The 12321-nt window shown below is 47.1% G+C and overlaps 1 protein-coding gene across 3 annotated transcripts in view; it reads left to right on the forward strand.

Annotated features, from left to right (window-relative positions):
* Add2 (adducin 2) overlaps positions 1 to 12321 on the forward strand; it is a 115820-nt gene that overhangs the window by 49409 nt on the left and 54090 nt on the right. Inside the window, exon 1 of one of the 3 annotated variants that reach the window (XM_048804143.1) lies at positions 10199 to 10264. The exons of the other annotated variants lie outside the window; for them this stretch is intronic. The gene's annotated coding sequence lies outside the window, so the exon portion shown is untranslated. Of the gene's footprint in view, positions 1 to 10198; positions 10265 to 12321 lie in introns of those variants that run through there. 3 annotated transcript variants of the gene reach the window in all.

The raw sequence follows: 12321 nt of genomic DNA on the forward strand, positions 1-12321 counted from the left end.
GGTTCAGGGACAAGATGACACCTTAATGGAAAGAGGAGGAGATTGAGAGTCAAGATGACTATCCTCTTGTCCAAAAAGAAAAGTGCCACCTGCCCTGCCCTGATCCCAGGGCAAGCTCTGGAAACCAAGCCCAACGTTCTTCCCAATGGAACACAGAAAAGTCTCAATCTGCTTGCTACCAATCACCTGGGGTCAGTGCATGATATAAAGCCTTGGGACCATCTTGGCTATGAACAAGAAGAAGTCATAGAGGATTTTTTTGAAGCATTTTGGAAATATAATCATGTGGGATAGATGGTGGGGGGGGGGCTGTTGCAGAAAGGGACCAGCGGGAAGTGCAGTGAGGATTGAGGTGAAGGAGCACCCGCCGCCTCTACCTGCTCCTGCACTGGCTTCAGCTTTTTTATTTTTTAAACATAGGCTCTGTTGGGGGATAAAGCTACACACTCCCTCTCTGGGGCGTGTATACCAGAGGCTTATCCTGTCTTTTCCATCAAACTGAGCTTCTCAATACCCAGTCATATAAGAGCCCAGGCTATGTTTGAGGCAAATTCTTGTCTCCTTTTTAAATCAAGTGTTTTTTTTTTTACCCCCTAAAATCATTAATTCAATGATAATAATCCATAGTTTTTATCAAGTTCATTGAAATTAAGATTCTACCAACATAGCTTCTGTTTTCCTAGGTATCCTCCTGGCCTCTGTGAGCCAGGATGAGGATGTCTTTTTTTTCTTTCCCCTGTCAAAAAGGACAGGAGACCGTTCTTGGTTGACCCTGTTAGAGGTGATGAACTGGAGCAGTCAGAAGCCATTAGCATTGCCTGGATGAGCTGCTGTTCAATTCAGAAGCATCGATTGAGCCCAGGGACAAGTGCCACCAAAGGTCAATGACGTGCATCACTCTTTATCCTACAGCTAAAAGCTGAGCTCCTATCCACTGTCACAGGGGCCCAGGATTATGGCGGGTGTGCTCTACGACCTCTATCCCTTTGTTCCCATGGCTTCCCTGCTCCTCATGATGCTGCTGATGGCCACATGCCCTCAGACCCTCCATACTCGGAGTGTGATGTGGACCAGCACAGCAGCATCACTGAGAGCCTTTGAGGATTGCAGATTCTCAGGCCTCACCCAGACTTATTGAATCAGAATCTGCAGTTAGCAAGATCCTCAGGGGATCTGTGTCCCCATTATGGTTGGAGGAGCACCATGGCTGTTCTGGGGGCTAGATGCCTGGAATCATGGTATGGATAGGGCTGTGCTCTCTCTGCCTCTTTCAGCTTCTGGTGACTCCAGGGGTTCCTTGGCTTGTGGCTGCATCACTCCAGGCTCTTCTTTCCCATATAGCCATCCCCTCTGTATCTGCATTACCAGGACACACGTGATGGGACTTCAGGCTCACACAGATAATCCAGGTTGGTTTTTGCCTGCGATTAATTACATCTGTAGAGGTCCATTTCCTAAGTAAGATCATACTCACTGATTCTGGGAGTGAGGACATGGATACAGTGTGTGTGTGTGTGTGTGTTTGTGTATGTATGGGGGTGGGTAGATCCCCTTGGGTCATTCCCAGACAGGGCTCACCCTCCTTGGCTATTGCAGCCATTTTCTGATTCAACCACATTTGCAGAAAACTGCCAAACAAGGCCAGCATTGTTGAGTGCTGCTACTGTGACCAGCATCAGGCGTCATCCTAAATATTTGACATGGATGAACTCATTTGATTATAACAGCTCCCCCTGGGGGTGGCCACCAGAATTACCATTCCTACTTTAGAGATGAGGAAACTGAGGCACAGGGTGGTTCAGTGACCTGTGTTCTGTCTCCAGCTGGTAGAGGGGAAGCTGGGCTATAAACTGGGCAGTCTGCAGGGAGTCTTCATTCTTCACCATTAAGTAATAATGTTTTTGAAATTTGAAAGGTTCAAAAGGTTATCCTCCAGGTAGGGAGGAGAGGAGGTAGAGGAGAGAAATGACAGCAGAGGCCTTTGTCCCATTTCCCAGGGAGGCTTGGGCATGAACAAGGCCAAGATCCAGTGTGATCAGCTTTCCTGCCCATACCCAACACTCACCACAGGTTGGGTGCCTCTCCTGCTCTTTGCACCTGGAGAATGCAGAGCACATCTCACCCACTGGTGAGTGACTAGCACCTAGCATGGTGCCTTGCATCTGTATCAAAGGAGCACACACTTGGATAGGAGCTGGCAGGGGACTCTCTCCGCCACCTAGCCCAGGGACACCTGGATCATCTTCTGAGTCCTACAACCCTGAGAGAGGATCCAAGTCAAGGAAACCTGAAAGCTGAGATAGCCCAGCAGTGGGGCCAAAGGTAACCTTCCAGTGTGCCTGGGTGAGCAGCCCAGAGAACCACTCAACCTGGCTTGAGCCTACGTGTGCAGAGTGTGGGTGTCACACAGGGAGGTGGGGGACAGAAAAATATGGGACTGAACAGGGGCGTGGCTTCACTAGGAAGTGGCAGGCAAGCCAAGTTCTGAATCCCTTGTGAAGAGGCCACCCAGAAACACAGGTGAGACATTTCTCATGAGAGAGGTTCTGCAAGGACTGCCATGTAGAATGAGGTACTCGGTAGTGGAGGGACTTGCCTAAGGTCACACACAGTCGTTCCTCACCCCACAGCACAAAGTGGGTTCTGGAACGGCAGGCTTATGGCAGGACAGTGCCTAACACGGTACCTGGACATAGCAGGCACTTGCAAATATATATAATTAATCCACCCCAACAGCTCTTTCATTAAAAATCACATAGATTCATGTTTCCCCACGACTGCATTTAATAGGTGAATGCCACATGGGTGTTCATCATCAAAGAAGTTGGTTAGGTGAGTAATGTGTCTGTCACTCAGCGCTTTTGGTCTCTGTGATGCCTTGGCCTAACGCGTTCCATTTGTTTACCAATCAGTATGTGAAGCCTCTGGAATTTCCTTGAAATGCCCCCACCCTTTTTTGGGTGGGTGGGTGGGATTCCCCCCTTTATACCCTTCATTTGTTTCTGCCTGGGTTTGCAGTCCTTTGCTGCTTTTTCTTTTTCCTAGACTAAAAATCTCACCCCTGACTCTCAAATTCCAAGCTTGACTTCCAGAAGAGTCAGAGGCCCAAGTCCCAAGGTACAAGTGCATCAGAAGATGGCTGGCCATAGCCTTTCATGCTTATAATAAGTGGCCAGGCCAAGGGGTTCAGGGACGAGTAGAAAAACCCTGCAGCCCAATCCAGGTGTTCTTACCAGTGATGCAGGCAGCATCGTAGCCAGCACCGGAGGCTCTAGATCACCTGCGGTCTTCATCTGTTTTCTGCTGCTGTAAAGAATACTGGAGACCTTGCTATTTTCTATAAAGAATAGAGGTTGATTGAGCTTACAGGTCGAGGCTGGGGGGCCCAAGAGCATGGTGCTGGTTCTGGTGAGGGCCTTGTTGCTGTGTGAAGTGTGATAGAGGGCACCGCCTGTCAAGGAAGCATGCACAAGACAGAACCAGCCAAACTCATCCTTTTGTCTATAGCCTGCTCCCCAGACAACTGGTGCTATGCTCTCATGCCTAATTACCTCTCAAAGCTTCTCCCTCTTAATACTGTTACGGTGACAATTAAATTTCAACATGAGGACCAGGTCTTTCAAACAATAGTGAATCCCCAGAAGGAAAAGTGGAGCGACCCATTTGAAAAGCTAATCCATCAAAAATCCATCAGTGTATTTAGTACAGAAATTCAGCAGCAGACATAACCTGCCTGATTTTATTATGCTCAGTCTCACAGGTTCATTGACATTCCCTTGAGAACATTTGATGGGGGCAGGCAGCCCAAATGCATGCTTACTGGCAGGATGGAATTGAGAATTCAGTCAGTTAAACAGGTGAGGAATGATTTAAAGTAGCATCCAATATCTGTGGAGTCCTTTCTATATTCCAGGCTTTCATATAATATCTCACATAATCCTGAGAAAACACAGTCTCCACATGGCACAAATGAAGAAATCAAGGTTTAGAAAAAGTAATTTACCCAAGGTCATAACTAAAGAGATGCAAAGCTGGGATTCAATCCTGACATTTAATGCTTGGATTCTTGGCCATGATGCTTCATGGCAGAACCAATTCCCTGGACCCATAATGTACAAAGATAGTTTTGGACTCTCAACAGGAGTCCAAGACTGTTACCACCCTCCACAGTTCTTAATTTTCTTTGCTGTCTCTATTTCCAACTTTGGGAAAATACAGGGCAGAACCAAATGGCAGATAGGGAGAGACTTTATAGGGGATGGGAACTATCATTTGTTGAGCACCTTCTATGTGCTAGTTCCTATGGAGAACATTCTAGCCATCCTGTTTTGTTTTGTTTTTAATTGGCTCAGTAAATCAGAAACTGAGGTAGTGGATGTATCTCCATTTCAATCTCCTCTTTTCAGCTTTGGCCTTCCTGAGCTGTTCTAGTCTTGCCTTATGACATGCTCCTATTTCACAGAGGAGGAAGAGGACTCCTCATCAGAATGTGGATGTACACAGAGAGAAAACCCTTTTGAAAGCTGTTTTCATCTGTCTGCCTCTTGTCCTGAATCTCAGGACACAGTGCTGGGCAGAAGTAGAGATGGAAGCCAACAAACATTGTCTTCTGAGGAGGGTGTTGAGGGGTTCTCCTAAGCCCCACCCCATTGCCTGTTTTTCCTGTGTCATCCCTCGGCTCCCTGACCCAGTGGCTAGCATGCTGCCCACCACGTGAAGTGGATGGCCCTAACTTCTCGCCGGGGTTCGCATACTTCATGAATTCCAAGACACATTTCCTTTACGTTTCAATATCTCTGACATTGGGATTACCCTTCAATCAATGGTGACTTATAATTAGTAGTTTTTTCTTTCTTGATAATAAATAATGGTATATCAATCAGTGGATGATATCTTGGATTTGAAGAAACATGTTGGTGCCAATGTTTATTTTTACCTCTCTCTATCAAATCAATAACTGATTTCTCCCCACTTCTGAGACCAACCTCAAAGGTCTTCCTTGTGTTCGCCTGTGTGACTTACTCACCTCCTGCGTTGTGAGGCTGACTACAGTCACCAGGATCAGGTAGCCCTAATCATTATAATGACCGTGACCTTCCATACCCTGCACCTATGTCTTTTGAGGAGTTCTCGAGAAGTTGTGAATTGGAAGGTCATATTTTAAGATTTGTGGGTTCACTTTTTATTTCCTTGAATCTGATATTAATAGCTCAATAGCTCCATTCCCTCGAAGTGAGTGTGGTTGAACTTCATTAAGTCTCCTTTAGAAGGAGTCCCCATTTTTTAATCTGGATGTGGGAGTGGACTTGCTTCCTTGATAGTACTCCTTTCATGTCTCTGGTGCTAGGTGGACTGGTCAATGAGGTGGTTGCTGTGGCTGTGTCAGTGCAGAAATTTCCTGGAGGCATAAAAAATTACCACTAATTATGTGTTCACTACATCACATTCTCAGAGAGCATGTGGCTTCCTGATCATATTTGGCTAGAAACTTTTTTCCCCCTTCTGTGTGAGGGATTGAACCCAGAGTGCTCCACCACTAAGCTACATCCCCATACCTTTTTTTAAAAAATTTTTTAAATATTTATTTTTTAGTTGGACACAATATTTATTTATTTTTATGTGGTGCCGAGGATCGAACCCAAGGCCTCGCATGTGCCAGGCGAGCACTCTACCGCTGAGCCACAACCCCAGCGCCCCCATACCTTTTTAATTTTTTAAATTCTGAGATAAGTCTTGCTAAGTTGTCTAGGCTGGTCCCAAACTTTTTGAACCTCCTGCCTCAGTCTCCCAAGCAGGCAGATGGTAGCTGTGGGCCACCATGCCTGCTGCCTTAGAAGCTGCATTCCTTGAAAGTCATACTTAGGGGTCTTGATTTCCCCCTTTCTGAGAATTAAGTAAAAAAAAAATAATTAGAAATCTCTTCAGAAAAGACACTTCAGAGGAAAAGAAACCATTTGGAAAACTCAAAAGAATCATCTCTTATATTCTGCTACAGCAAACAGAAGAAAAGTGTCAGAAAATTATTTGGCACATTGAGTATAGTTAAAAGATACATGTATCATAGAGAAGTAATAGACTAAGACAGAAAGGTCTAGGTAAAAATAAAGTAAGCAAAGTACTCAAAAAGATAAAAATGTTAAATATCCGAATTGAAATCCAGATTTTTTTTTGCTGAATTAAAATTATTGAAGTGGGGCAAACTATCAGAAGGCAAGGAAAATGTCTGTAATACTAGTGAGAGGAAAAAAATGATATATTTAGAGGACGGAGATTCAACACAGAGATAATTAGTGATTCTGAAGGAGACAGTAGAATAAGTGGAGAGGAAGCAATAATCATGGAGTTAACAGAAGACCATCTTGAGCTACAGTAAAGATGTGAGTACGTTCTCTGGGTTAGGTTACCTGCTGCATCAACAACCTCAGAAATGCCAATCAGGGGCTCAGTGGGCTACCTTCCATGGAGTGACCACATCATCCCCTACAATGGGAGTGTGCCCACTGGATCCTCTGCATCCAGCTGGAGGCAGGAACTGAGAGAGCATGTGGAGAAGGCACCTCTTCTCTGAGGTGCCTTGCTATGCTAGTCAGTTTTCTGTTACTGTAATAAATTTCCAAGATAAATCAACTTAAAAAAAAAGGGTTATTTTGACTCATGGTTTTGGAGGTTTCAGTCCAGGACCAATTTGTCCCGTTACTTTGGGCCTGGGGTGGCACAGTACATCATGGCGGGAGTGCATGGCAGAGGGGGCCCACTTGTCTTATGGCTGAGTGCAAAAGAGAAGAAGAGATTAGCACCCCATAATCCCCTTCAAGGGCACACCCTCAATATCCTAAAACCTCCAACTAGCCCCACCCCTTAAAGGTTCCCCCACCTTCCAATATCACCAACAGGACTGAGCCTTAAACACATGGGCCTTTGGGGGAATATTCCAGATCCAAACTATATCAGTGGCCTAGGTTACAGGCGATGCCTATTGCTTCTGTGTCCCTATGATCCTATCCAAAGAGAAAGGGGCTGGGAAGTGTGGGAAGGTTGAAGAGGAAGTGGGTTTGGGGAGCACATGGCCTTGTCTCTGACACATAGGTGTGCAAAAACACATTCAAAAATAGAAGTTGGAATAGTTCTTTCCTGAATGTCTCCATGATGAAAATTTAAGCCCCACAGAACCATGAGAGAGGAGCAAAGTCAACAAGCTACATCCTATTTTCCCATCTTATTTGTGACCTGACTATTGGAGCCTCACTCTCGACCTTCCATGGGGATGCTCTGGAGGCCAGCAGTTCCCCATAGGAGCCGTCAGGCCTCCCACTGTAATGTATGCCTTCCAGCTGCCACCACCTTCTCTTCCTGGATGTACTAATTCTCTTCCTCCTCTGCTCCCAACAGCCAAGTCCCAAATCTCACTTGAGTTGTGTTGTGAATTTTCAGTTTCCCCCATCTGGAGAGGGGAGGGATGGTGTCAGAGTCCCCTCCAGTCTCAGATGCCAGGTGGTCTTATAATTTTTTCTTGTGCCTTATTAGTGACCTCCCCCCCCAATGCAAATATCCCCAAGCCCTAATAAAGCAAAACCAACAAAACAACGTGGGCCCTAATGTGCTAAAAGAGCACTTAGTCCCACCTCTTGTGACCCAGAGGATTTGATTTGTTCTTCTAGAACACAGGACACATGGTCTAAGAGCTGCTTTCTGGGTCTCTTGGCTGGGAGTGAGGATGGGGGACAAGGGTAGTCCTGCCACATGACAGTGGGTCACACTTCACTTTCCTGTTGAAGGACAAATGGGATCAGATTGGGCCAAATAGAAGAATCACCGTTTTACATTTGATGGAGATGAAACTTTTGAAGATGTAGCTTAGGTGGTTTAAGGTACAATCTTGCCTGAAGGCAAAAGGTGTCAAAGTGACTGCTTAAAAGTAACTGTGACTGGATTCCCAGACAGCCGGAGGGAGGTGTGGAACAGTGAACCAGAGCGCGTGTCAGCTCCATTAGACCGCCTTTTTGATGAGCCTTTATCTGCGGCTTTGGCTGACCTTTCCACTGGGGGGACTGAGTGGCGGCTGAGCCCAGCCACCCTGCTAATTCAGCAATGTCTGTGCATCACCAGGGCTTCTTGGATGCCCCTTCTTTCCCTTTCATGAAGGCATGAGGTCCACGTGTTTTTTTGATCAGTGGCAGGAGCATCTGACCAGCTGGCTAAAGCTCAGAGCTGGAATTTCGAGGTTGGGAACCACCTGGCCGCCGCCTCCTGGCGCCTTCCCTAAAGCACTCTCTATGCCCCTTCCGATCAAGGATCATAATGACATCATGGACATGAATTGTCTTTGAATCCAGCTCAGGCAGGTCTCAGAGGTGAGCTCTACCTACATTGCAGAGACCCAACAGTCATGGGAGGGTGTGTAGGGGGTCCACTTCCACCTGTCACCATCGCAGCCTATCTGGCTTCCTGCCAGGGACCAGAGCCATCCTCCTTATCTGAAAGCTCAGCCCACCTTTCCAGAATGAATACTGGAGGTGCCTGCTTCCTCCCCATTTGCCCTGTGTTCTGTTTTCTTCTGAGTTGGGAAAGAGCTCAGTTCTGAGCCCATGTGCCAGATGAGGAACCAGAATCATCCTTTCTGGTGCTGGCCGATCCTTGGAGCTGCTGCCAGGAATATGAAGCCCAGGTTTTGGGCTGTGGCCATTGCAGATTTTCATCTCCCTCCTACAGGCCCTGGCATCCGCTCACCTTCCTCTGAAGGAGGGGAGAAAAAGAGTCTCTGGGATTAGATGAGTTTAAACTCAGGCCCTTACCATTGCTATGGCCCAGATCAAGTCACTTGGTTTCCTGGAGCTTCAGTTTCCCCACCTGAAAAAGCAGGATGTTGGTCCTTCAATACTGGGAGAAGGGCTGGGAGAAAGGCTCAGTGCTGGGTATTGATAGCTTCTGTTGTGAATAATGTCTTTCTATAAGATCTAACACGGGACCTTAGCTTTCAAAAATGTGGACCCAAAGTTTCCAGTGTCCTGTCCCAACAAACATTGAACACAATGTGTTTCAGGTCAATATTGACATGCATGTTAATGCCCTGTATTGTGCTGACCTGGATGGTTGGCTGCATATCTGCATATATTTGCATATGTATCTATTATGTTTCATTTGAATTCATAAATAACAAACATGGCTGTGGGTCTCCAGCAGGCAGGGATCATGTCTCATTTCTTTCAGGTGTCTTCCCTCTCCTATTCAATTCCAGTTCTTGCTTACTCCTGGGCATCAATAGATATTCCACAAATAACTGCTGTGTGAGAGGGAGTGGATCTGACTCCATGTTTGTAAGAAGGAGGTCTTGGTCCACTCCTTCCACAACAGAGTAGTAGGAGAATGTAAAAACCTGTCTATCAACCACTAGGTGTGAGGTCCTTTGAGGAAGGTTTTAAAATGCACTGGTTGGGCTGGGGATGTGGCTCAAGCGGTAACGCGCTCGCCTGGCATGCGCGGGGCGCTGGGTTCGATCCTCAGCACCACATAAAAATAAACTAAAGATGTTGTGTCCATTGAAAACTGAAAAATAAATATTAAAAAATTCTCTCTCTCTCTCTTCTCTCTCTCTCTTAAAAAAAAAGGCACTGGCCTTTACTGGAAAACGAGGCAGCAGGGATGACCACAAATAAGAACTTCTGGGGCAGTTGAGGGTTAAAGGATTCTTCCAGTTGATGGGGTTTCTCTCTAGACACAGAGAGACTTTTCTGCCTCTCTCCTTCCACCTTTTCTTCTTTCAAATTACCTTTGTTCTGCCAGGCATAGTGGTGCACACCTCTAATCCCAGCGGCTCAGGAGGCTGAGGCAGGAGGATCACAAGTTCAAAGCCAGCCTCAGCACAGCGAGGTGCTAAGCAAATCAGTGAGACCCTGTCTCTAAATAAAAATACAAAATAGGGCTGGGGATGTGGCTCAGTGGTTGAGTGCCCCATTTGTGAGTGCCCCTGAGTCCAATCCCTGGTATCCCACCCCCACACAAAATTACTTTTGTCCTAAGTGATCAGTGATTAATATCCAATTTGAAACTTTGGAAAATTCAAAATTCAAGAAGAGTATGAAAAGATGGTGATAAGCATCCTCCTTGATCCCGCCACAGAGGCCTGAGCTCCTTCTTTATCTGAACACACCAGGCAGGGTGTGGTCCAGTCCCTATTTCAACTTGCCCCCATTTTTTTTCTGCCAAACAGCAGCAGTGCAGCCATGAAGGCCTCCTCTTCCGTGTTGGGGATCTTACTCATGGATTGGTGAGTTTGTGTTCTGACCCTGAGCCTTAAGCTTGCTGCAAATGCTGTGCTGTCCTTCTGGGAGCTGGCCTATGGCACTGGGGCCTGGGTTTTCAGAGGCTGGCAGTGCCAAGGGTGGTTGTGCTTGTGACAGTGGTGGGCAGCTGGAGATGTCATCTTGTGGTGTCTTTCTTCTTTGGGCTTAGGGTGCCATGTTCTGTTGGTCTGGAGACCCACAGCCAGTGAAGTGGCAGGAGACAGACACCCACCACTCCTTGGGATGCACAGAGCTGAAGCAGGTTTTAGCAAAAAGGCAGCTTGGGCGTCTCTTATTTCCCCCCATAGACCTCCTGTTCTTTTTTACAGCCATAAGAAGCAATCTGTAGAAATGTGATTTCATACCTCAGTGGGGACACATACTTAGTCTTGTGAGATAGGGAAGAAAACGCTCTGTGACGGGAAGCATATTTCCTACCCACCCCCACTTCCCTACTATCAGGGTGAATCCCAAGGAGGATCTTTCTGAAGGGGGGTCAGTGTGAGGATTGTGAACTGGTGACTCCGAGAGGGAGTTCTAGGGCTCCCGTGTGCAGAGTGGAGGGCCCTGAATGGGGCAGGTGCTGGACAGAAGAGGCAAGAGGGCCAGAGGCGGGCATGAGGCCAGGAGGATTGCAGTGCATCTGTGTGGTATGTGAGGTTACCTTCCTGTCCAGCATCTCACTGAGTCAGACTTGTTAGTTGCAAGCAGTTGCTGGGATACTGCTTCAAAACAGAAGAGCATCATGGCTGGAGGGGCCCAGCCATCGGGCTCTATATCAGAAGAGCACTGTGCTTGGGAGGAAGTGATTTAGACCCTAGGGCACTTGCCACGCATACCTGTTAATACCTGCACCTTACCCTGAAACTGGTGGCTGAGTGTTCTTCCCCCCACTCTGTACTGCAGGCGCCCCTCAGGCCTTCCTCGCTTTGAGGACCCCAGTGCTGGGCACTGCTGCTTTGTTAAGCTGGCCTAACTTCCCAAAGTCCCACGAGTTGCATTTGTTCGAGTTCTACTAATATTTATTTAGCACCCATCTCGCACCAGGCCCTGTGACAACACAACATGGGGGACAGAAAAATGCTTGTGACACAGGCCCTGCCTGCTTGGAGCTCAGGGTAATAGATATTTGCTGTCCACTTGCAAGTGGAATGGAAGAGGTAACAGTAATGTGACAGCCTGAGGGAGGCAGGTGTCGGGGCAGGCTCCGGGAGACAGGACACCAGAGCCTAGTCAAAGGAGGGGGGCAGACAAAAGGGTGCCCCTGGCAGACACCAGTGCTGACAAAGAATCTGTCTGATACCCCAGGGTCCTGTGAATCAGCCCTGGAGTGGGACAGGCAGAGAGCAGGAGGCAGATCAGAGATGATAACTCATCCTGCAGGTGGCCATCCTTAAGGAGATGGGGTGGAGGTGGGAGTGGACAGAGAGGTAAAAGTGTAGCTCCCTGGTTGGGGGTCAATGAGTTTAAATTTTTAACATGGACTATACATTTGATTGGAAAATGAAATTCAGAATTAAAATTTTATATTTAGAAAAGGTGAAAAGAATAGCTGTCATCTTAAAAATAGAATCCGACAAAGTTTTGGCTGGAGGTTCAAGAATTTAAGGAAGGGGTTGGTGGTTACAAGAATATTGCCCCTGGTGAAGGGGGTGGGGTTTTAGCAGGGCAGTGGCAAGTGTGGACCAGATTTGCAATTTTAGACCAGTGATTCTGGCAACTGATTGGATGTTGGACAGGAAAGAGGAAAGACCATGGGCCAGGGACCATTGAAAGGATGGAGAGATGGAGGTACCAGGTCTCTTTCTCTTCCCTTTCCCTCATCAAACTTTCTGATCTGATGCCTGCCCTGGCCCACCTCAGCCTGACTCTGCAGTCGGATTTGACAGTTTTTGCCGCAATCTGGCTGGGCACAAAATCACGAGCCACTCAAGCAGGAACAAACTTTATTTTTTGAAACTGCCGCCAATGTTCTGTACGCCCCCGGGAAGATCCGATCCACACACGCAGCGTTCTCCCGGAACCGCCAGAGACAAGTTCC

The sequence above is a fragment of the Marmota marmota genome, unplaced genomic scaffold, assembly GCF_001458135.2.
Source record: "Marmota marmota marmota unplaced genomic scaffold, marMar, whole genome shotgun sequence".
Classification (NCBI taxonomy): Eukaryota; Metazoa; Chordata; class Mammalia; order Rodentia; family Sciuridae; genus Marmota; species Marmota marmota.